Raw genomic sequence first — 8,969 nt, 5'->3', positions numbered from 1 at the left:
GAAAAATATTGTGAGATGAAAATTGAGTTTAATCAAAAACATTAAATTTTATAAGCAGAGATAAAATGACATTAGAGAATGTATTTAGTTTAAGTATTAAATATGATCAAACTTCGAAGAAATATAAAGACACAAATTTTATATTAGGTGTCTTCAACCAGACTTTAAGCCAGCTTTTCTTGTATGCTAAAATGCATAAAAGCAAAGGACTTTCTAGATTCTAGTAGAGCGAACTGTGCGTAATTCAATACAAAATCTTTTTTTGGAGCAATCACATTGCTTATTGTTCTCACTTGATGATTTTGATGTTCCTGTGATCCCCCCCCCCCTCATCGCTTCTCTCTGCATCACCACCGTCCCGGTCGCGAATTTAGAAACACAACCGCATACGCAGGTCGCACAGATGGCGCTACGATCGATTGGCGAGGAGAAAAGTTCGGGAAGGGATTCATCGCCAACCTTCCAGTCGCACGCGCAAGTCGCGATTGCCGCAGGAATGTTTGCTGCAGGATAAAAATGGACTTATATTGCCTAATAGTACCAAACTTAATTATATCGATAGGCATGAATCAGCTAAAATTGCTTTAGGTCCCAAATGTCCAGCTCCTATTTTTTTTTTTTTTTTGACTTAACTGAAACATCATCTCTGAGATGAAACTTAAAAATGTCATATTAGACAGTGAAGTCAATGAAAGCAATGACACTCTTGACTATAAAGAAATCAAAAACGAAATACAGGCTCCCTCTATTAGTTCTCAAATTATTAATGCTTCAGCTGAAGATAAGCAGTTATTTGTACACGAATTAAAAAGACTAGTGTCATATGAAAATATTGACAAAACAAAATTAACAAAGTTGGCTATTTAATCAATATCATAACGGGCACAGAATTGAATCAAAAATTAAATTTAATAAGTAAAATTTTTTCACCCAGACGGAAAGGTAGAAAAATAAAACTTAAACCGACATCTATTTCAAGAAAAGAATGCCTAAAGGGTCAAACAGAATCCCCGCAGGAGGACCCTTTAAGTGCAAAGCACAATGTGAAGCCAAAAGAAATCGTAATCTAAATCAAAAAATAAATTTTAATAGAGGTAATGCAAAAAGCCATAGCTTTTTGTATTATTATTGTTATTATTTTTAAATAAAAGCATGTAGTAATACAATAATTTGTTTCTCCTTTTTAGTAATTTTGCAAAACTCTAGCTTGTGCACCGAAAAGAACATTTTTCAAACATTTTTTCCCATTTAGAACTACAGATCATAATAAAAACAAAAATATACATGTGTTATGACTTAAAACGTAAACAAATATATTAGATACAAAAGGCAAGCAATGTAAGAAGAATTTTCTAAATCATAATTAACAATTTCTAAAAGCACTTTTTAATAATCTTGCAAGATATATGCAGCATTTAAATCTTTTATGTGCAATTATTACACGGATTTCAATTAAAAATTCAATGGAATTATAAAATTAGCATAATAAATTAAACAATACATTTCTCCCTCTAATTAAATAATCACTTCATTTTTAATACATTCTAAGACAGTTATTTTTCCTTTCTCTCTTAGAACCATTTTGTATGAGATAAAGGGAATATTGTTTTAAGTGTAAATTCTACTAGATGTAGGTTTCTAATTGATATCTATTATTTGAGAGTAGATAAATTTAATAAAAAAAAAAAAAAAACTATTTTATCTTAGATGCACAGAAGGAAAGAATGGGATCCTCATATCATAGGATGCAAGAAACAACTTGCTAATTTTGTTCAAGGTTAACTGCTAATGATATTTGTGTGTGTACACCCTCGACTATGATTTCCAAAGACAATGAACACAAAATTAATTTGGTGACCTGTTCTGCTTATGCTAAAATAATAAAATGTTTTGATATTTATGTATTGATGCACCTAAATTAAATTTAGGGTTATAGTACCTGTACCTCTGAGCTAGACTATCGTTAGTCCATTTTCGCTACTTTTCAAGAGAGAGCGAAAACGTTTGAGGCATAGAAAGGATGGAACTTGCGCTCTTTAAATGCAGCTAAATATTTGTGAAGGAATACCTTTCATAGAATTAGGATCTCATATGTTGACACAGAATGATATTCTACATTCAATGCAGTAATAAAGTGAGCATTCCAAATTTTTGGACTCATGTTAGTCTGGCTCTGAGGTGTAAAGTTACGATACAAGATATACGACATACAAGGTGACCAAAGAATATGGAAAAGCTTTGAAAAGGGTCAGAAGGGCATATATAACAGCATCACAGTCCAGATATGCGATATGAAAGAGGTAACGGGCGACATTGTGTAGGACAGTTAAAACACGAAGGCTTTTTGTTGGTGGGGATTCATAGAGCATGCTGTACTATAGTATAAACATCTCATTACTGTTCAATAGAATGCAATCTGCATCAGCATAAACAACATGTTCTGCATTTCTTTAGCAGTATTATAGCACTATGTGCTTTGTAAAATCTCGATGCAGACAGCTTCTCAGTATATTTCTTCGACTACCCAGCAAAGTACCCTCTACAACTTTCAGCCTGTCTCAGCACACCACAGAAAAATACAAGGGAGAGGTACATCCCCACTGGTAAATTTTTAATATTCAAAAAAGTTCAAGAAAGTCCTTTTTAGGCTATCTTTGATGCTAACAGGTCAAGATATGTAGTAAAGGATACGTAATGAAATCAATCGCCCCTCCCTTGAAACATTTGTCCTTGCAACATGCTTTTTATTGTGCAGTGTTCTCAGTGCTCGTTTCAAGCGCCCCCTTTTTTCCCTTCACACTTCATTCAAAACTCCGAGATAAAAAAAATATTCGAGTAATAAGTTTCGAGCTATCGAGACTATAATGATATTCTTACAGCCCATTTCTAACCTTGGTGATGATTTTCATTTAATTTACTGTCACTGTGTTTGGTCATTGTCCTATCGAAGTTACTCACAGTCGAGTCTCGATAATTCGCAGAGTTATTACTCGAATACACCAGGGGTGCCTACCTAGGCGGGGGGTGGGGTTAGTCATGGCGCAGAGTGCGACATTAAAATTTTTAGGGGGTGGGGGCTGTTTTGAGGGGTATTTTTAACTTTTTTTGGGGGGGGTCTTCCCGATATTTAGGGGGAGTGCGCCCTTGCTCTTAGGGGATGGGCACCCCTGAATATAACCTTCACCTCAAACTTTTCACTGGGCCCCAAAGTCTTGAGAATACTGTAGGAACCTTTTATAACTTGAGCTACCAATAACTGGAAGCTTTCTACCGGTCCCTTGAGACTTCGATTTATCAAGATTTGACTTTACTTAAAAAACAGTAAAAAAAAAAAAAAAAGAAAAGAAAGCAGTTAAAAATACAACTAAGGGTTTCAATTCAATCATTTGAGGCTGTTGCTGTATACGATATACATAACCAGTTGAGTACCTTTAAATACTAATGAAGTATGTCTACAAACTAGATTAAGATTTTCTTTTTCTTTTCTTTTTTTTTTTTTTTTTGTTGACACCTCAATTATACTTCAATTGCTGAAAATTCTACTTTCAGTTGACACTTTAAACGTTTAAAATCACTACTTTTGATAACCAATCAAGAATTAGAAATTAAATTAATGAAATATCTCCAAATAATTATTTATTGCATACATGCAGTTTAAAACGTGGTTTTGAAGAATTAATTTCAAATGTTAAGCAATTTCCAGTTTAAAAACTGAAACATTCTTGATTTTCATCGCAACGGCAATCCAACCCAGAGCTTTCCGATGCAAAGAAGAAATTCCCGGAAGAATATTACAATGTCAATAAAGATATGTCCGCAGGTCAAAAAAAAAAGTAAATGTTTGTAGCAAAATAACTCATTTTGACACCACATCCATTCAAACGTGGTTTTAAAGAATTTTAATTTCTAATGTTTTGTAATTTTCAGTCGAACAAATTGAAACATTCTTAAGTTTCATCTCAACGACAGTCCAACACAGAACTTTCACATGCAAAGAATCAATTCACAAAAGAATATTTCAGAAATACAATGTCAATAAAGTTTTGTTCGTAGGTTAAAAAACATCAAAGTTTGTAACAAAAAAAAAAAAAACGATTTTGACCACACACCCATTCATATCACATAATCAACGAAATACCAGCAACAAAGGTAAAAAACAGACATCACATCATTGCGCACGCGCAAGTACCTCAAAAGCGAAATCGCTTTCTTGGCGCATTTACGCGAGGAGTCGAACCGCGCCAAATGAAATGCGCTCGTAGCGCTATCTGTACGACCTGCGTACGCAGTCGTGTTTCTAAATTCGCGTCCCGGGTCCCTTCCGATGCTGCTCCTCTAGCGAAAACCGTGCCCAGGATGCGTCCATATCCTACACACACTCGCGCGTAAATACATAAACACGCATACATACACTCATGCATGCACACAGACACAAACCCACACGCATACACACACACACACACACACACACACACTCATGCCTGCACTCAAACATACACATACCTATACACACACACACACACACTCGTGATCGCGAAAAACATAATTTGAATTTAAGAAGTAAAAATTCAAATTATTTTTTTCTTTTTAATACTATTTATATTTACATAGGCGTGTATGTGTTTCTTCTTTCAGCATTCACTATTGCATTTGAGTGTTTACAACCTTTTATCTGCATGGCAAATAAGAACACAAAAATGAAGCTCAATCGCGGTTCAACGAGGAAATTCGTCCATGTTAGCAATTAAAACCGCCAGAAACAGCATTTTACGTTTATCAAGCAATGTGATATAATCAGTAAACGAACAAACATATCTTCATCCGTTCTCTGATTTTTTTTTTTTTTTTCTGAAAAGTATGGCAGAGGTATAAGCAAATTATAAACTAATAATAAAAGCTACAACTGCTTGCGTGTGATTTTTGTTCTTTACCTCATTTACAGCTGTATTGAATACCAGATTTCTGTGTAAAGTGTTGGTGATACTTTTACAGCTTTCAGAACATATTTGTTTTTTAATTATTTAAGTACAGGGGTGTCCCTCGTTTGGCACAGCTAGTTCGTTCCGTGTAGTACCGAAACCGTGTTATACGAATTTTTTTAAATAACATATTTACTTATTTTTAACTTTAACTACGTACATATGTGCAGGAGAAAAATAAGGATAAGATGTATCGTGTTATATCGAAACCGTGTTCCGTGTTATATCGAAATCGCGTTATACGAGACTTAGAAATAATGTAAATCAAGGGATGTGTATCGTGTTATATCGAAGCCAAGTTTATAAAAACAAAATAAAAACTCGTTAGAGTTATCAAGCATTAACAGAATTTATTAAACAAAAATGAAAATTCCTCTTTTTTTAACATAACATTCGAGTTATATCAAAATCATGAAGTATTAAATTCAAGTTTCATACCGTGTAATATCGAAACCGTGTTATAATAATTGAAAATTGGTACCGTGTAATATCGAAACCGTGTTGTAGAAGTACCGTGTTATACGAGGGACACCTGTATTTTAAATTACGAGGAAGATTATATAGAGCAAAAAATTTAAAAAAAAGAAATGGAAACAAATGCCAGATTATCTTTTGTTTTTTTTAATTACTTAAATAAAAAACAATACAACTAAAAATAATCGAAATGTTTATACACTTGAAATTAACTGCACATGGTGAAAAATAAATTACGAAAATTTCAAATTTGGGTTCTATTTTTTTTTAACCATGTAAGTAACTGCTTACTAATATTTGTGATATGCATTATTAAACATTTAATAGGATTGTTTAAATTGCGCAATAAACGTGATTAGTTTTAAAACTTTATAATCTGAATAAATGTAACTATAATCAACAAGAAATGCTAAATAGTTAACATTACGTGACACGTAGATATTTATAGCACGGAATATACAAGAGGCAGTATCTTTGAAAAATAAAATGCATTAACTTTTATATTACCCAATTTTGCTACAGTAGAAAAGCATATGCCAGTTGGAAAAAAAATAGTCCAGATAAGTCTACGTTAAATAAACCCTTGAGGCAAAATGTTCAATTAACTCTTCAATCTCTCCAACTAAAGTCTGTAAAATTAGCATTTCAAAAGATGTGTTGATGCATTAGTGCCATTAGATCGTGTTATTCACGCTTTAGGCTTCATAAACAACTGTAACTAGTACAATTTAAAATTAACTAATGGTTTAATATAAACAGTTAAAGTCACACTTCAGAACTTTTATTTACGGGATAATATATTCAGGATTTAATTTCATGCCTGCAAGAATATTAAATGGTTGAACAGTTTTTTAAAGACATTTTGCTGGTGACCCTTGTCTTTGGAAACAATTCTACTTTAATGGCACGCTCTAATATGGAATCATCTTTATATTTTCAACTATTCAGCTTTGTATGCTCATTTGGTTACAAATCCTATGAAAAGTTCATTGTAAGACCATCTCTTTAAGGTATCCGACTGCGTTAAAATCGACACTCTCGATGAAAAATTCGTAATTTGTTTTATATGATTCCGTTTTTTGGTATGATTCATTACCTTTCTAAAACTGTCTTTGTTTTTACAATACCTGAATTATAGCTGGAGTTATAGCTGTATTATTACAGAGTCGTACACTAAACTCCAGACCGAAAGTTGCATTGAAATGCGTTTTCTGAAGAATGATATTTTTGAAGAAAGCTGTCTAGTGTAACAATGATAGTTCAAAAAGATATTCAAGTATTGATGTGAAACTTTCTGAACTAATTACCTGTAATATGATTGATGTTTTCCTCTAAAAGCTAAGCTGAATTTCAGAATTAATAATATTTTCATATGGATAAGTATAAACAAAAGCGTTTGTTTACGAAAAAATACCAGTATAGGAACTTTATTCGTCAATGTTTCAGAACTTTTTGAAAAATAGGAAATCTTTTAAAGCAAAACACACATAAGTGTCATACAAATGTATGACTGCAAGGATTTATGTGTGGTTAGAACCAAATTTTGTTCATAGCTGTTAGCGTAAAAAACGTTTTTTTCGCTATTTTTAATCAAATTTGTCCAATTTTTTTAAAAAATAATATTTTGAAAGCTTTTTTTAATATGTTTTTCATAGTTTGGAAACATATGTGGTTAAAAAATAACATTTAAAAAAATTTCCAAGTTATTTTTCAACAAAATGTCTCTGAACGCAGTCGGATACCTTAAAAAACGTACAGCAGGGACAAAAACATATCTCATTCTGCCTATTTAATTTTCAACAATTTTTTTGTTTGTTTGAGAAATATTTTATGTACGACTTTATTTTTGTCAGCAGTATTACCAAATTATGCAGATACAAATGTTTTGGATCTTGCTTCCTTTGAAATAAATCGACTTTTTTCCCCTCTTTAAATTCATATGTAAACCATTTGGCATCTCAATTTTATGCCATATACTGGCCAGTATAATGAAAAATACAAGCCATTACCTAAATAATTTATCATAATGTTGTTGAATTTAACTGTATTTTTTCATAAGCCGTTCATTAGAAGCATGGATTGTGTTGTCTTGAAATTAGATCTTGTTTGTGGCTTCCTTGAGTTGCAAATCGATTAGTAGCGTGATGATATCGAGCCATAAGTATCAAATTATGATGAAAACAAATTTAAAAATTCACGGATTCAGCTGGTTTTGGCACTAAACATATCATTTATCAGTTACATGTTGTTTTTTTTGGCAAAAAAGATGAATAAATGTGCAGAATTGAATTTATTAGATTTTTTAAACTAGAACAAATAATATATTTTTGCACTATTTGTTATGTAATATTACAAGAAAATAAGTCAAAAATAATTACATCAAGGATAATTTATCTCTGTTCAGATAATAACAGAAGCTTTACAGATTGGACAATTTTTTCCTTCTTAGTGTATAGTTTTGCATTTCATTAGTTAAGCCCTTTGTAAGCCATTTCAATCTCAGCTTATCAATGGTTAAAGCTCATGCAAAGAAACGAAAAAGGAGAAATTCTGAGATGCCATGTATCATCTTCGATCATTTGGGCGACATGTGGCTTCAAAGAAGGGAATTTCGGAGAAGCTAATTTCCGGGATATCTAATATAGGTATTGGAACGCGTTTGTCCACATTCATATGTCGCAAAAATCATAGACGAAACAAGCATTCTAGTTCCAGTTTATTAACTATTATATATTTCTTTCGAATGTATGTTTCATTCATGTTTACAAGAAATAATTAATAGCTCTAAGGATAAAGTATTGCTATCTTTTCATATATATGTATTTTAATGTATCATTGTAAAGGATATTAACGAAATATTATGTCGCTCATTTAGAAGAAAAGTTCCATAATATGAAATATTTCATTTTTTTTTCGCATAGGACGTTATCTTCTTTGGAATATAAAAACAGATTTTTTGTTGTAATATTAACCCCTCTTGAGCAAACTTATTTTTCTTAATGCAAATTCTTTATGCTTTTCTTCGTATTGTGGCACCTTCTTCCACTTAAGCAATATGTTCCTTTTAAATAGTCATGACTAGAAGTGGAGATCCGACAGTAAAATTAATGTTAAAGGGAAATATTACACATCTTATATCTTTAAACGAGCAATTCTTTTGGGTATATATATTTTTTTTATCTCGGTAACGGCTCTAACGATTTGGATGAAATTTTGGATTTAATTGTAGTTTTGCATTCGAAGTTCATCTACATCAGTGTTTTTTCTGTAAAAACAACTGTTTTTTTACAAAAAACAGTTTTTTAATATAAAGTCAAATTGAGTTAAGCCTTGAAGTAAACTGTGAGTTGACGCATCAGGCAGACGATTTGCAACCATAACAATGAAAATGTCTCTTCTCGCTTTAAAATTTTATACTTGCTTAGGGTTGCCAGGCTTGGCTGATATTGGCCACTTCGGCTAATTTCAAACACACTTGGCTGAAAACAAATTCAAAAGCATTATGTAAGTCGATGT

Source organism: Uloborus diversus, unplaced genomic scaffold, assembly GCF_026930045.1.
Source record: "Uloborus diversus isolate 005 unplaced genomic scaffold, Udiv.v.3.1 scaffold_11, whole genome shotgun sequence".
Classification (NCBI taxonomy): Eukaryota; Metazoa; Arthropoda; class Arachnida; order Araneae; family Uloboridae; genus Uloborus; species Uloborus diversus.
Note: the sequence above shows the minus strand (reverse complement) of the source record.